A 16572-nucleotide genomic window follows, 5' to 3' on the forward strand; every position below is an offset into this window, starting at 1 on the left:
CTGGGATTACAGGCACACACCACCATGCCTAGCTAATTTTTGTATTTTTAATAGAGACAAGGTTTCCCATGTTGGTCAGGCTGGTCTCAAACTCCTGACCTCATGATCTGCCTGCCTTGGCCTCACACAGTGCAGGGAGGCCACCACGCCTGGCTGGCTGCTTTCCTTTCTTATCATTCTTGCATGCATTGGAATAACACTTTTAATTTCCTTCAAAAACTTTTCCTTTGCATTTACAACTTGGCTGTTTTGCACAAGAAGCTTAGCTTTTGGCCTATTCCAGCTTTTGACATGTCTTTCTCACTAAGCTTAATTATTTCTAGCTTTTGATTGCAAGTGAGAGTCGTGTGACTCTTCTCATTTAGAAGCCATTGTAGAGTTACTAATTGGCCTAATTTCAATATTATGTCTAAGGCAATAGGAGGATTCCTTGTCCTTGATACTCTTCTTCCTCTGCTTCTGTGACCCCACTTTCTCCTGGATCTCTTCTACACCTTTGATTATTTCTTCTGAATTTCCTGGACTGGGGGACCTCTTCTCCACCCATCTCTAACATGATGGTGTTTTCCTGGATCCTCTTTTTGGAACTCCTATTTTCTCCTTTCATATTCTCCCTCAGTGATCTCATTGACTCTTGAGGCTTAAAACCTCCAATATACTGTCAACTTTCAAATCTACATCTCTTCATGGAACCTGTCTCCCAAGCCCCAGACTAGAGTATCTAAATTCTTCATAGACAGTGTTTGGATATCCCACAAACACCCCAACTCAGCATCAAAAGACAACTCATTCTTCTTCCATCTAATTCTCTGATATTTCTACTTTTTTTTTTTTTTTTTTTGAGATAGATGGAGTCTCTCAGTTGCTGGCGTGCAGTGGTGCGATCCCAGCTCATTGCAACCTCTGCCTCCCGGGTAGCTAAGACTACAGGCATGTGCCACCACATCCAGCTAATTTTTTGTATTTTTAGTAGAGATGGGGTTTCACCATGTTGTCCAGGATGATCTCAATCTCTTGACCTCATGATCTGCCTGCCTTGGCCTCCTAAATTGCTGGGATTACAGGCATGAGCCACTGTGCCTGGCCCGTATTTCTATTCTTGGTTAAGGTAGCACCATCTAAGTAGTCAGACAGGATTTATTTTTTTTGAGATGGAGTTTCACTCTTGTCGCCCAGGCTGGAGTGCAATGGCACAATCTCGGCTTATTCCAACCTCCACTTCCCAGATTCTTCTGCCTCAGCCTCCGAAGTAGCTAGGTTTATAGGTGCATGCCACCATGTTTGGCTAATTTTTGTATTTTTAGTAGAGGCAGTGTTTCACCATGTCAGCCAGGCTAGTCTCAAACTCCTGACCTCAGGTGATCCACCTGCCTCGGCCTCCCAAAGTACTGGGATTATAGGCATGAGCCACTGCACCCAGCCATCAGACAGGATTAAAATGTGAGTATTGTCCTTAACTCCTCTGGCTTTCTTACCTTAGATCAATCAATCACTACCTCTTGCCAATATCATACTCTATATATTTATTGAATATTGCCCCTCTTCTCCATCCCCACTGCCTTGGTTCAAACTCATTATCTCACTTGTGTGGCTGTAATGGCCTTCAAAGTGGCCTCCATCCTTCCATGTCTTGCACCACTACCTCTGCCCTCAACCATATCTATCCTCCACACAGTGACCACAGCAACTATGCCTCCTTGATTAAACCCCTTCAGTGACCTTGTAGACCAAGGAGCAAAACTCAACCTCCTTAGCTAGGCATGCAAGACCTTCACTGCCTGACCCCAGCCCTCTATTCTGCTACTTCCGTTGCCCTCTATTTGAAGTATCCTAAACATTTTGTGCTGTTTCATGTCTGTCTGCTTCTGCTCATATTTTCCGAGAATATTTTAACCTTACTTTACCACATCCTACCCTCCCATTTAATTTTTTTGCCTCCAAGATTCAACTCAGTCATTTTATCTTCCCAGACACGTTCATGACTCTTAACTTGGCTAAAGTCCATTTTGTGATGATTTCATTATAAAACCATATACTGTGATACACACACACACACATTGCTTCTCTTACAAGTGTGAAACGAGAAGAGGGCTGATGACATCATAAGGCGGAATAAATGATGGAGACAGTGAAAGGGTGCAAGGGGAAGAAAGGAAAGGGAGTGAGAAAGGAAAGAGAGAACAAATTGTTTACTGCCACCAAAGCCAAAGGAAGAGAACAGTTCAAGAAGAAAAAGTCACCAAAGATGTACAAATGACAGATAAGCATGAAAAGATGTTCAACACCATAAGTAATTAGCAAAATGCAAATTAAACCCCCACTGAGAAACCTCTACATGCCCTTTAGAATGGTTAGAATGTAAAAGACTGACCATCTCTGTGTTGGCAAGGTTGTGGAGGACGTGGACCTCTCACATATTGCTAATGGAAATGCAAAATGGTCAAACCACCTTGGAAAACAGTTTGACAGTTTCTTAAAACATGGAGCATATACTTACCATGTGATCCAGCCATTCTTCTCCTAGGTATTTAACCAAGAGAAATGAAAGCACACTTCTATACAAAGATTTTTACACAATGTGTTTATAGCAGTTTTATTCATAATAGCCAAGAATTGGAAAGAACCCAAATGACCATCAACAAGTGAATGGGTAAACTCATTGCAGTATATCTGTACAACAGAATAGTACTGCTCAGCAATACAAAGAAATGAACTATTTATATCCACAATAATATGAAGACAAAAAAGAGCCCATAATGCATGATTCCATTAAATTCTAGGAAACGCATTCTCATCTATAGTTGCAGAAAGCCAAGCAGTGGTTGCTTAAGGAAGAGGTAGATTAGGAAGGATGGCTGTGGTCATAATCTGATTGTGATAATGGTTACACGGTTGAGTATATACGCCGAAGCTTATCCAGTTGCACGCTTTAAATATGTGTTGTTTATTGAATGTCAATTATACATCAATAAAGCTATTATTTTTAGAAGAAGAAGGAGGAATCCAATAGATTTGAATGTAGAGGGAAAATCCAGAGGGTAGGGATTAAAATGAGGCCACAAAAATGTCTTGCTGACTCTGAGAGCATTTCTGCTAATGAAGTCAGAGTGAAAGCTGGATTGCCAGAGAAAAGGAGCAAGAAGAGGCTGATAGAAGTCTAGAAGGAGTGTGTGTTTATTGCTCTTGTATTAGTCTGCTAGGGCTGCCACAACAAAATACCATGGACTAAGTGGTAGAAATGTATTTTCTCCCTGTTCTAGAGGCGGGAGGTCTGAGATCAGGGGGCCAGCATGGTTGTTTTCTGGTGAGGGCTCTCCTTCTGGCTTGTGGATGGCTGCCTTACACTGGGTGCTCGCATTAAAGGACAGATGGGTGGGAAGCAAGTGAGAGAGAGCCCCGGTGTCTCTTCCTCTTTTATAAGCACAGCACCATGTCAGACTAAGGCCCTGCCCTTATGATTTCACTTAGACCTTATTACTTCCCAAAGGCCCTGTCTCCAAATACTATCATTATGGGATTAGAATTTCAACATAGTAGTTTTGGAGGGACACAAACATTCAGGCCATAGTAACTCTTTAAGAATTGAGGAGGAAACTTGAAGGAGTAGGAATATTAAAGAATAAAAGAAGATGTGAACACATTTGTAGGAAGGGGTTTGGACAAGAGGAAGCAACTGGGGATAGAGACAAGTGTGAATACTGGGCATTTTGGAATGAAGAGTGCGGGTGGGGGTCAGGGAGTTAACGATTTCATTCAACAGTTTCTGTGGCCCAGGCAGGCAGGAAGCTAGGTGATAGAAATAGGTGGACTCATAGAGTCCTCTCACAGCCCCGTGCAGTGGGGGGCATGACCTTCTTTTTCTGGGTAAGGAAACAGTTCTGAGAAGTTAAGGAAAAGAGGCAAGATCAGCAGCTCAGCGTCAGCACCAGGATCTGATTGCAGAGCGTGGGCTTTCTTCCCTCTCACCTCACTCACAACCTTGTAAGACCTCCCCAGTCCCCTGAACTAGCGGATGCTCCTATTTCCAGGAGACTGGGATACCTCAAGGGTCTTCAGAAAAAAATATGGTTGAAAACTAGATTTTTTTACCTGGGGTCTTTTTCTTTTTGCCTCAGTCTCCTTATGTCTCCTGTGGTAATTCTGCTATGGGTAACTCCTTGTGTCTTTAATTGAAGAATGATCTTTCCTTCAAAGCTTTAACTTTTTTCTTTTAGTTAGTTGTTTAGAAAAATATAAACAAGTTCCATCCAACAGGCCCTGCAGCTCCATAGCCAGTGGCACTGGAGTATTGGAAGACACGAGTTTCCCTTTTATTTCCCCATTCTTCCTTCCCCTCTCCCTCACCATCCCTCTTTCTCCTCTTTTTCTCCCTCCCCCTCCTCCCTCCCATCTTTGTCATTATGTCGTGCATGGCAGCATATACAGCCCACCTCCATCTGCCTAGGTGCCCTGTGGGAACTTTCCAGATCTTGTAGTCATGAAATCTATTAGTGGTATTCCTTGAGAGACCACTCTATCAGAGCACACCATCTAGCCACTTTGTAGAAGGGAGATTTTTTTTCTCAGAGCACTTCAGACAACTACACTCTCTTCTGAAAATAGTCACACTTGGTGCCTCACCTCTTAATTGTGCATAGTGATATCTCTCTTCCTCCCTCCCCCTTTTCCTCCCCCCACCTTTCCCTCTCCTCCCCTCCTCTCCTCTTCTTTCCACTCCCCTGTCCCATGTACCCAGGCCTTTACATGTGCTGGTGATCAGTTGTGGCTGTGAGATTATTTTACAGCAGTACTTCAGGACTTATATGCCCAACAAATTTAATTTATTTTGGTTTAAAATATTTTAAGAAGTACGTTCAGATCTGAGAAATCATGGTGGAATGGGCCCAACCAGAAGAAGACATTCCAGAATTGTGAATGGTGTAGACAGCTCAGTGATAGCCCCAATTCCAAAAGTCCCAGATACCCTTACTCATTCTCCAGAAAGGTTTCAGGCTGCCAAAAGGTACTGTACCTGGTAAGATGGAAGAATGGATTCTTCTTGGAATAACAAAAGCGTCCTCTTTTAAGTCAATTAACAAATAGTATTGGGGAACCAAAGGAGCCTAAAGTCTCAGAGTGACTAGCATCTTATATAAAGACCTTGTATGAATACTGAGAGGGCTCGACTCCTTCCAATCTACTCCAGTCAATAAAGGACAGTGAACAGTCCTAATTTTAACCCCTTCTCTCTTCTTTCTCCTCCTCTCTTTCACTTCCCTTCCTTCCCTTCTTCTCTCTCTGTATATTTTTCAGACTCCAAAAAGTGCAGATCACAAGGAAGGCCTCTCCAAATTCTCCATATCTATCTTGAATTGAGAAGCACAGAACTGTCCTCATTATTCTTTTTTAAGATGGAGTCTCACTCTGTCACCCAGACTGGAAGGCTGGAATGCAGTGGCCTGATCTCAGTGCACTGCGTCCTCTGCTTCCTGGGTTCAAACAATTCTCCTGCCTCAGCCTCCTGAGTGGCTGGGACTACAGACATGCACCATCACACCTGGCTAATTTTTGTGTTTTCTGTACAGATGGGGTTTCACCATGTTGGCCAGGCTGGTCTTGAATTCCTGACCTCAAGTAATCTACCTGCTTCAGCCTCCTGAAGGGCTGGGATTACAGGCATGAGCCACCGTGCCCAGCCTGTCCTCACTGTTCTAACAAAGGTTTTAACATTGCTTAGAATAACAGGATGGTGAATTATTGTCAGAGAGGCATGACCTCTCCAGAGACATGTCTTAAATTAGAGATGCCCTATTCTGTCTGGATATCTTTTCACCATGACAGAGAAAGAGAGATATTCATACTCTGTAGTATGAATTACTTTGTAATAGTCTGTATGATACTTTGTATGAATACTCTGTAAATCATACTCTGTAGTATGATTTGTCTGAGTATTTTATCAGGGCCTACCAATGACACTCTAACTGAATTCTGGAAAATTTCGAATAAAAAATAGTAACGGGCAAAGCAATTCTATTACTCAAGATGCTGTTAGTCTGACACATGGCCAGAGATCAAGTATGTTCAGTCCACATTTCCAATGTGTGGATGGAAGACTTAAGACCAATATGTCTAGTCAAGAGGACCCTTGGGAGGACACTTCAAGTATCCCTACAGTTAAGGCTAGGAGAATGCAAAGGGCGATGGGTAGTACAAACACTGGGCTTAGGACTGAGAACGGCTGCTGATGCAAAATGCTTCAGGCACGTGGGGTCCCTGAGCCTGAAGATGTGGATGGTAACACATCCACATCCCTGGTGAATAATCAGAAACACCTGAAGCAGGCAAGAACCATGGAGACCCAGCCACCTGCCCTCCTGCTGCAATGCCCAGTATACACATTGTCTTCTTGTTCCCCATCTGCATACCTCCTGCGTTGGGCTCCCATGTCTCTGTTCACTTGTCAGGGCTCCAGAGGCCTTTGAGTCTATTCAACTGGAAAAGGTGGGGCTGAGAGACATGATGCTGAACGCCTTCCTCCTGAGGAAACAAACCACGGCTGACAGAATGAAGAGCGCTGTGAGTGTGCAGTGAGAAATGCTGCCCAAAGCTCTGGTCCTCTTTTGTATTTGAGCAAATGGAAAGTCTTCACTTGGAATCTGTTGATCTGATGCTTTCAACCTATTTGGTTAGGACCACTGAAAATACATGGTAAAGAAGTGAAAAGGGGAGTTCAATAAGAAGTAAAAGGGAGTCCGTTCCAGTGGGTTGCAGTCGTGTTTTAAAAATGTATGCATTTTCCCAAGGCCGCAGTCTGTTTTGTCACTTTCTAAATGAACTCTTTTCAGCACCTGCACTGGAACATTAACCTACTTTTGAGTGACCCACAGGGGCTTGGGGATTAGACAGGTGAACAATGGGTCTTACCCTCTGGTCACCTGATAACCATGCGGTTATCTTGGTTTTTCAGACACTACCACTATGTTTGTGTTTTTTATATTAGCCTAATCTATTGAAAAATACTAAAACTCAAAACTTTAATCAGTAATAATTATTCCTTAATTTTGTCAGTATCATTTCATTATTCATTAATTTTTTGATGAGAAAATCATTATGCTAATACATAGTTATTTAGGAGGAAAATGACAAGATTCATAATTCTAGGCTTTGTTCCCTATTTGTGACTTTAGAGGAAAGACTTAAATTTACCTGATCTAGTTCTACAGATGAGATATGACAGGGCCAGCAATTACTGCTCAGCAATAATAGAAGCAAAGGGTCCCTTCTAATAAGCAATTCTCAAAAAAATATTGACCAAGTGGAAAAAAGCATTCATGAACTGCCCTTCAGGGTTATTCAATACCCATCAGATCAGAAAGAGCTCAGACAATATGATTACCTATATTAATTTTGTCAGGGTCTGGGGGCTACTTACTAGCTAATAAGTTAATCTGTTACTGTTGGATGGATGCTGGCAGAAGGCACACAAACTCCTTTGTCAGAGACAAATAATTGTATTATTCACAGCAGAGTAGGCAACATGAGCTTCATGTTCATGCCAGTCCCACGGGGACATTGTGGAGAAGCCTACGTGCAGGTAGTGGCTTATGTCACAGTTGAAAAGCACTGAACTTGGGGAACCCACCTCCTGCTCTCTTTCCTGGAGGGAGACATTACCTTATCACTCAAGACTGCTCTCTGCAAACACAACCCTGAGAAATGGTTGTGAGGTAAAGTGTGGTCAGGGCCTTGCAGCCTTGGGATACTCAGCAAGACAGGTAGGAGCGGGAGAGAGACACAGAGGAGTGCTTCCTAACAAGCTTGACCTAGAAAGAATGTCCCAGATGTGTGGCCTTTTCCTGCTTGAAGTTTCCTTTAAGTTTGTACACATGCACTAGGCTGGGGAGTTCTAATAGCCAATTGTCTAATAAAACTAGCATTCTCCTTTATCACAGGATGAAACTGGAAACGTCAAAGTATAGTTGAATACTGTCAGAAGTAAGTATAGTATATGTGAATAACACATGCTGATTCCTCTGACTCTGAATGTAATAAACAGCAGTTTTATTGGCTAAAACCAAGTTAAACTGCCCTCTGACATGCATGGGGGCATTGGAAGTGTAGGATAGGGGTCGCTATGAAGGGGTTCATGCTTCTGCCTTCAGGCAATAGCCGCCTGACCCAAATGGGAATTTTTTCTTGATAAAAGTACTCTGTCTCTTTGGAAAGTCCTCCAGGAAAGCAGATCGTGGAACTTCTGTGAGAGGTGGAAGAACTTGGATTGTGCTTCTGGACATCCTTTCTCCTGACTTTCAGGTTTAAACACCGCATGTCTCGCTGTGCTCTTCGGGGTCAGATTATGGCATACTGCAATAGCCTGAGAGATCTTCTGGAAGATTTTCCTACCATCAGGGATACCTTTTTCATGGTCGGGCAACCACAAGAGAAGAAGGGGTTGAAGGACTTCAAGGAGGGCCTCAAGGCTGACCCCAGGTGTGTAATTTCCCTCAGTGTTTATTATTCTCCTTCTCTGGACCTACTTCTCCCAGGGGAGAGGCATGTTAAGTTTAATAGTAAACCTTTACTGCACTTGACCTTGATCTTCTTGTCCAAAAGGGCAAAAGAAAGAGTTAACACTCTAAGAATAAGAGTATCTTTGTATTTGAACCCAGAAGGGTTTCTTTGTTTACGGGCTGTTTGGCTGTTTTTTCAATCTATGCAGTTTTATTTTCCCTGGGAGCCCAGAGATTTTCATCAGTCACAACCTTTTCCATAGCCAGCATCTAAAATAAGCAAACAAATACGTAAACTTAATCTTGTGCTGTCCTGGCTTCAAATATTCTACTTAATGGAGTAGAAGAAATAGTCAGAAAAAAAACAGTGATATACCAGTGCCTTGGATAAATCAGTGTCCTTCTGTTTTTCTCTGAGAGGAAAAAAAATGTATGTGCGTGCGTGCGTGTGTGTGTGTGTGTATACACACACATTTATATTAGAGTGATATTAAGTGATAACAGCTGCTTCCATATATATCATGCATTATCCAGTTTTCCAAAGTTTCTTAACTCAGCCTACCTAGGGTTCACCCACTTGGATGGAAGAGTTAGCATATCTGTGCAGTGACCACACTTCCTTAAAAAAAAAAAGAGGGGGATGCTATATGGTGTGTAACCTCCAAAGAGGAGAAAAACACCCTGCAGGGTTAGCTTACCTCATTCCTCCTCTTCCCCTTGTAGCATGGAGCTTGAATAACAGTAATACTTAATGTATATGATCATAAACTGGATAGATGGAAGGGAACTGAAAGATCATTTGTATCAGACCACTTTCCCTCATTCATTCATTCAGGCTTTACTCAACCATCATTTATTCAGTGCCCAGTTAGCATTAGGCACTTTGCTATGTGCTAGATTTACAAAGGTAAGTAAGTCATTGACTGGCAATAAATTCAGTCTAGTGGGGGAAAGTTCTATAAACAAACATGCAACTTCAAGGAGAGGTATGTGAAAAGGTCTGTGAAGACACTAAACAGGCAGCGTTTCTTTTTTTTTTGAAAATGTACAATCTGATGCATTTCGATATATGTACACATCTCTGAAACGTCACCATCAAGATAGTAAATATGTCCATCACCCCAAGTTTCCTTCTGCCTCCTTGTAATCTTTCCTTATGGCCCTCATTGCCTCAGGCAATGCCACGACTCTGCTTTCTGTCACTATACATTAATTTGCATTTTCTAGAATTTTATATAAATGGAATCATACAGTATATATTCTTTTGTGTTTGGCTTTCATTCAGCATAATTATTTCAAAATTTATCCATGTTGTATCCATTGTTCACTCATTTTTATTGCTTAGTAGTTTTCCGTTGTATGGATATGCCAAATCTCTCCTGATTTTTTGAATCCATACTCAAATCAGGTTTTCATCCTCACTACATCACTGTAACTGCTCCTGCCAAGGTCACCCAAAGTTAATTCTAACTCATCTTCCCTGAACACATCCGCAGCATTTGTCATAGCTGATCTCCGCCTCCTTGTTAGAGCAGTTCCAGGTGCCTTCCAGAATGCCTCATTCTCCTGTTGTCTTGCCCTGTCTCCTGACCACGCTTACTCCAACGCCTTGGCTGCTTTTCCCTCATCTCTCAAGGCCTCTAAACCTGTGTGTCCTGGGACTCAATCCAATCTCCTTTCCATTTATACTCCATTGGTGATCGCACCCTGTTCTTTGTTTGTTTGAGATGGAGTTTCGCTCTTGTTGCCCAGGCTGGAGTGCAGTGGCGCAATCTCAGCTCACCACAACTTCTGCCTCCCAGGTTCAAGCGATTCTTCTGCCTCAGCCTCCCAAGTAGCTGGGATTACAGGCATGCACCACCATGCCCAGATAATTTTTTGTATCTTTAGTAGAGACAGGGTTTTACCATATTGGCCAGGCTGGTCTAGAACTCCTGATCTCGTGATCCACCCGCCTCAGCCTCCCAAAGTGCTGGGATTATAGGTGTGAGCCACCATGCCCAGCCTGTTTGTTTTTTGAGACAGAGTCTCATTCTGTCGCCCAGGCTGGAGTGTAGCAGCGTGATCTTGGCTCACTGCAGCCTCGGCCTCTCGGGTTCGAGGGATCCCCTGCCTCAGCCTCCTGAGTAGCTGGGACCACAGGCATGTGTCACCACACTGGGCTAATTTTTTGTAGAACTGGGGTTCCGCCATGCTGCCCAGGCTGGTCTCAAGCATGTTTTTTTGCTTTCAGTCATCTCACATTCCGTCGTCATAGGTGGTGCCTCGCCATTCCTGGGGACCAGGGCCTCCTTGTTCTGGGCACATACAGTGAGGTTGTAGGTCGAAAGACAAGTGAGCAGGTCTGCATGCCACATGGGCCGAGGGTGGCCATTTGGGCATGAGCGTGGGGGTGTGAGGGAATGTTGCATGGGATACACGTGGGCTAGGTGTGGGGTGCAGTGGTGTGGTGCCAGGTAGGCATCTTGGCGGGGCTCACATTCCAAGAGGCAGTGTTTTATTCTATCCCAGGGCTACAGAGAGGAATTCAAAGATAAAGTGACAGGAAAGTTGGAGTTCACCAAGAAAATGGGGCTAATAGAACAGGCTACAGAATGCAAGAGAATGAAAGAATCTGAAGTCCTTAAGCCTGACTGACTGACAGCTAACTATCAATATAGTGGCCAGTCCCACCTTGATACTTATGAAATGCCCAGTTTATGGATACCAGTGTTTGGTTTCATGAGCTCAGCCGTGCTTTCACTTGGGTAGATGTCAGTATTTACCAAATGGAAGACTGCATCTGAGAGAAGAGTAGAGGCAAAGGTGCTTCAGTAGACTATTTTGCTGAAGGGCTTGACTAGATACCTGTTGCCCAGTAAGGCTGCAGTGTATCTTTCTCTCATATGAAGCATCACAAGAGAATCCTCTAAGACTTCTTAGCTCCATCCTCTAGCCAAGTTAACTATGTATTAGCCCAGTCTGCAGTTGGGATTGAACTTTAAAAGTAGTTTAGCCCGTGCAGTAGTGCATGCCTGTGTTCCCAACTAATCAGGAGGCTGAGGTGGGAGGATCACCTGACCCCAGGAATTCAGGGCTGTATTGCGCTATGATCATGCCTGTGAATTGCGACTGCAGTCTAGCCTGGGCAACACAGGAGACTCCATATGTAAAAAAAAATTAATAAATAAAATTTAAAGATTAAAAATAGTTTCCAGAAGTCTAACCATGAACTCGCCAACATTTGTGTTTAGGATAAAATGTATTCAGGAAGTCCATTTTTATTTCTGATCTGTTCCATTTGCAGCAACCGAATAAGTAGATCCAGATATGGAGAGGAGGGGAAAATCTAGCTTATAGATCTTGCTCCATTCTTTTATTATTTCTTATAGATGCTGTGTATTTTCTAAAGATTAAGGGAATGGTGAAGCTGGAGAGCCTAGACCCCTCAATCATCTGGTCAGTTAATGTGTGATAACTTTAGGATAGAGTCTTGGGCCGGGAAAGTATGAGCAAAGTGAGTGCCCACTCAGAGCCTGAATCACACAGTCAGCCAGCAGATGAGCTGCAACTGATATAGGCTCAGTGTTTCTCCCCTACACCAATCTCCTGCTTCCTAAACACTCTAGATGTTAACATGGCCCTTTTAATACACTCATATAAAAAGGAGTGTAGAGAAAGGAAATTCTGTCTTATGTGAAAGTCTGGAAAAGCACTGTAAAAGATTCTTCTAACTCCAAAGTCAGTGGTTCCATGCACTGAGGATCGACTAATAAAAATTAAATGTCAGCCACAAGAAGGTGTGGTGGAGAGAGACATGGCCTGGGTGTCAGAATATTTGGACTTTGCCCAGCTCAGTCATATGTTGCCCTGAGGTCTTGGGTAAATCACTTGTCTTCAATTTCTGGGCCTCAATCTTTTTGTCTAATGACTGAGGAAATTGAAGAAGCAGCTCTCTGAAGTTAAACATGTTATGATTCTTAGTGCTAAGTTATCTAGAGCACAATTCCAAGGAACAGGACTGCTGAGGAAATACTTTATTGTAAGGGGCCATTTTTAAGACTGCTCAGGACATGATAAATAGGAATCATCCCAAGCCAAAGTTAACTAGAGATGAAGGGACAGAGTTGAGGAGTGAAGGCCATAGAGGAAAGAGGACCTCATCTCATTCATAAAATAAGGGGTTGAATTAGAATGAGGATGAGAAATCAGTTTTATTCTAAACTTCAGTTCAAACAATGCATTAATGGCCCTACTGAGGATTCTGAGGCATCTCAAGTTTGTGAGAGCAATTGTAATTGATTGGTAACGTCTGCCGTGCTCCAGGAATGGCAGAAAGGTAACTTCCATGCTATGGGTTTGCCATCCTTGACTAGGAGAGCCCATAAAATTCTAAGATGCTACTTAATTCTGCAAAGGCTATAATGTACTGTGTTCAGTTTAGCAAAGACACCCCTGTCCTGGTAGAGGAGGAGCCAAGGGGAGCCCTTTTCCTAAGCAGGAAGTTTCTTGAGGCTTCCATTCCCTTCATGGCCCCAGAGGAGACTGGAGTCTGGGGTCTAGGATGACACTCCACTCCAGGAGTGGTTGCATTTGCTGATGGACAGAGAGAGGAGACTAACATTAATTGAGCCCTTACTTTGTAACAAGTAGAAACACTGTCATCCCTAAAACAGCTACTTTGTGTGAATTAGAAGGCAGCATGGCTTCCTCTGAGCAGGGGTAGTCTCATACCAGGGAAAAGCATCTAGCAAGTAAAGTACAGGTCGGATCTTGGCCACTGCTTGTTGCCTCAGGGCACAACCTGATCAACAGTATATGGCAGCCTAACCAAGTGCTGGTCCTTGCCCAGCAAGGAGAAATAGGTAATTATAGCACACTGTGATAAAGTAAAATAAATGTTTAATGAAAGCCCCCACCAAGAAGTAGTATTATCTGAAGGATTGGGGTGATGAGGATGGGGAGCAAAAAAGGCTCTAGGGAAGAGTGGATGCTTAACCTGGGTCTTGAATGACAACTAGTGCTCCAGGGGGACAGGGAAAGGAAATTCAGCTCAAGCTGGGAGAACGCATGTGCAAAGGAACAGAGGTGAGAGACAGCATGTGGGCTTGTGCAGACTATGTGAGGCAGCAATGGGAAGTAGACTGTATCGAGGGGTGAGGAAAGAGCCAGAAGTCTTTGTCCTTCAGGTCATTGGAAGAAGTGGAGCAAGATGACTGTCCGTGACATTATGTAGGAAGCTACTAAAATTGTACAGACGAGATGTTTAGAAGGTGAAATCAGCTAGGCCAGGTGCTGGATATAATATGAAGCTGAGGGAGAAGGAGGAACCTAGGATGCAACTCAGAATCTCTGGCTTGGGTGAATGAAAATATAGCAGTGCCATTATTGTTTAATGGGCGTGGACTTTCAGTTTTGGAAGGCGAAAAAAGTTCTGGAGATGGAGGGTAGTGAACTGAATGTACTCAGTTCCACTGCAATATACACTTTAAAAATTGCTAAAATGGCTAAGAGCTGGGGCCTGGGATGGCCAGCTGGGCTCGGAACTGAGCAGGGTCAAGATAGAGGTGGACGTGCTGACCACCCTGAAGATTCTCATCACCGGTGAGAGTGGGATGGGCCAGTCCAGCGTGTTCTTGAGGCTCACGGATGATACTTTCAATCCAGAACTTGCAGCAACAATAGTATGATTGGCAAACAGTATGATGAGAATGTATGCCAGGTGAAACAAAGAGATTACTGTCATGGAAGTTGCCTCAAATTCCAGTTGTGTGGAAAGCAATGTAAAGTGGACCACTTGCCACAAAAAATATACTCAGCGAGCTCCAAGCAAGTTTTGGGGGCTCCCCAAAACCAACAAAACTTCAACAAAAGTAGAATTTCAAATTTCTGTAATTTGGTTAGAAACTACCTCCCAAAATTAAACATGAACATTAATATCTGTACTAACGGCCTCATGGGGTGGACACAAGATTTGTGTTATTGATCCCAATGTTACCAAGGATTCACAATTTCTGGCATCTGTCAAGTGTTAATTTAAGAAAGGTGGATTGGCCAGGCATAGTGGTTCATGCCTGTAATCCCTGCACTTTGGGAGGCCAAGGAGGGTTTATCACCTGAGGTCAGGAGGTCGAGACCAGCCTGGCCAACATGGTGAAATCTTGTCTATAATAAAAGTGCAAAAATTAGCCAGGTGTGGTGGCACGCGCCTGTAATCCCAGCTACTTGGGAAGCTGAGGCAAGCGAATCACTTGAACCTAGGAGGTGGAGGTTGCAGTAAGCTAAGATAGTGCTACTGCACTCCAGCCAGGATGACAGAGCAAGACTCTGTCTCCAAATACAGTAGAGCAAACCCAGCTGTGAGCAAGGATCTCATCAAGTAGTCATGCAGTGCTTTTGTTAGGGTGCTTGGAGCAAGTCTTCCTCATTCCTCCACCTTCTCCTGACCTCCCTGTAAACCTGAACTGCCAGGTACCTCAATTTTCTTTAAGGCCAAACTGTTCTTAATGTTGTTAAGTTGGTTGAGGAAGTGGGTGAGCCACTGCTTGTTCTGCACGTTGTCCTCAGGGTGCTCCTCAGCAGTACAGCAGCCACATGGCTTTGGCCTGCAGGAGTGAATGGCCCATTACCTAGGCCAGTTTCGTCCCAAGATGTGTCCTCTAAAGAAGCCGATCAGATAGAGGGATCTTCACTGTGGTTGTAGCTCTGGTGGAGCGTTCTGTCCACTTGCTAGGCATACAGGAACGGGCTGGGCGGCACACACAGCCTCCTGTACCTCAGCACACCTGCTTGTTCTGGATCTGTCTTCCGTTTCCCTGTGCTGCACGCAGATCCGGCACCGTGGGATTTACTGACTTTGCAAAGATGTCCGGTTCCGGCAGTGAGCTGCTGTGGGAACCCACCAGCATCCAGGTGAAACTCGCCTGAGTGCACCTCGTGGAGGCAGTAGGAATCTTGGTGGTGAAATAGCCCTGCACAAAGCGTCTCTCCGCCTTGGCTGGGCTCCTCACCGGGCTGCACTGCTCCTTCAGATATTCTCCTTCGTCCTTGGGCCGGTGAAGGAAGCCGGTGGCCAGCGCGGCCGTCAGCATCGTGGGTGCCGGCAGGAAGATCCAGGGGTGCGCTCCCGCCTGCCACTCCAGCCACTGGAAAGAGAGCGACGCCTCCAGGCAGTCGGAGTGGCAGTGGCGCCAGCAGACAGGGTCTCTGGGGTCTCCACCTCTGGCAGGGGTGGGTCGTCACCTCCAACCCCGGGGATGGCTGTGGCCCCTGCCCCTGCTCCAGCAACTGCGATTCCGGTTCCTCATCCGACTCCGGGACGTCCCTGGCCCCAGACCTTGTGGCGTTGAGCTGCGCTCAGTCTGGGACCCCTGCGGCCTCTTGGAGCCTGGCCCCGGCCAGCCCCGGTTTCCCTCTGGCTCGGACTCCGGTTCCGGCTCTGACCCCCCGCCCGACCCCGGCTCCGTCGCCCAGTCTCGCTTCCTGGGCTCCGGCTTCGCCCCAGGCTCCGAGTCCAGCTACATCACAACGTTAGAGGAGCTGAAGCCCGTTTCCGGGGAGCACAGGCGGCGCTCTCACTCGGCACAGCAGGCGCCCAACGGCTTTCGGGGTAATTCTAGGGGAGCCTGTGCGAGCTCGTGGCAGGCCCACAGCAGAGGCCGCGTGGGGAGCACGTGGGTGGCCATGTCGCCCAACGAATCTGAAATGTGTTGGTCTTGTGCCTGTCCTCCCAGGGGTTCAGCAAATACAAAGCCATCAAATGTGCACCTATACAATGGGACTCGCAATGTATTGGGAGAAGTTGGGTGTTTCTCCCCACAACACACAAACGGCACAGAAATTCCACGTGTCCTGAGTGACATATTTTGCCTTTCCTGGGGTTCACCCAGTAGCAGTTTGAGGTCAGACAGGTAATGTGCCTACGTGGTAACACGGTTCCAGGATAGCACATCTCACACACATGTATGAACAGCCAATCATCATGCTCATGAACCACGAAAGGACCCTAAAGCCTTTTAAATAAAATTCCACTCCTGCTCTGAAAAACAGACAAAAAAAAAGGCTAAAATGGTAAATTTTGTGTTATGCATATTTTACCACAGTT

General features: G+C 44.8%; 1 long non-coding RNA gene and 1 other non-coding gene across 2 annotated transcripts in view; one reads left to right on the forward strand and one right to left on the reverse strand.

Annotated features, from left to right (window-relative positions):
- Positions 1 to 8298: 8298 nt before the first annotated feature.
- Positions 8299 to 16572, forward strand: part of LOC108281727 — a 26384-nt gene continuing 18110 nt past the window's right edge. Inside the window, exon 1 of the long non-coding RNA XR_005195292.1 lies at positions 8299 to 8469. This is a non-coding gene — a long non-coding RNA (uncharacterized LOC108281727). The remainder of the gene's footprint in view (positions 8470 to 16572) is intronic.
- Positions 16369 to 16472, reverse strand: LOC119466817. The gene has a single exon (XR_005195305.1). It is a non-coding gene; the product is annotated as a small nucleolar RNA U13 (small nucleolar RNA).

The sequence above is a fragment of the Cebus imitator genome, unplaced genomic scaffold (assembly GCF_001604975.1).
Source record: "Cebus imitator isolate Cc_AM_T3 unplaced genomic scaffold, Cebus_imitator-1.0 Scaffold231, whole genome shotgun sequence".
NCBI classification, from domain to species: Eukaryota; Metazoa; Chordata; class Mammalia; order Primates; family Cebidae; genus Cebus; species Cebus imitator.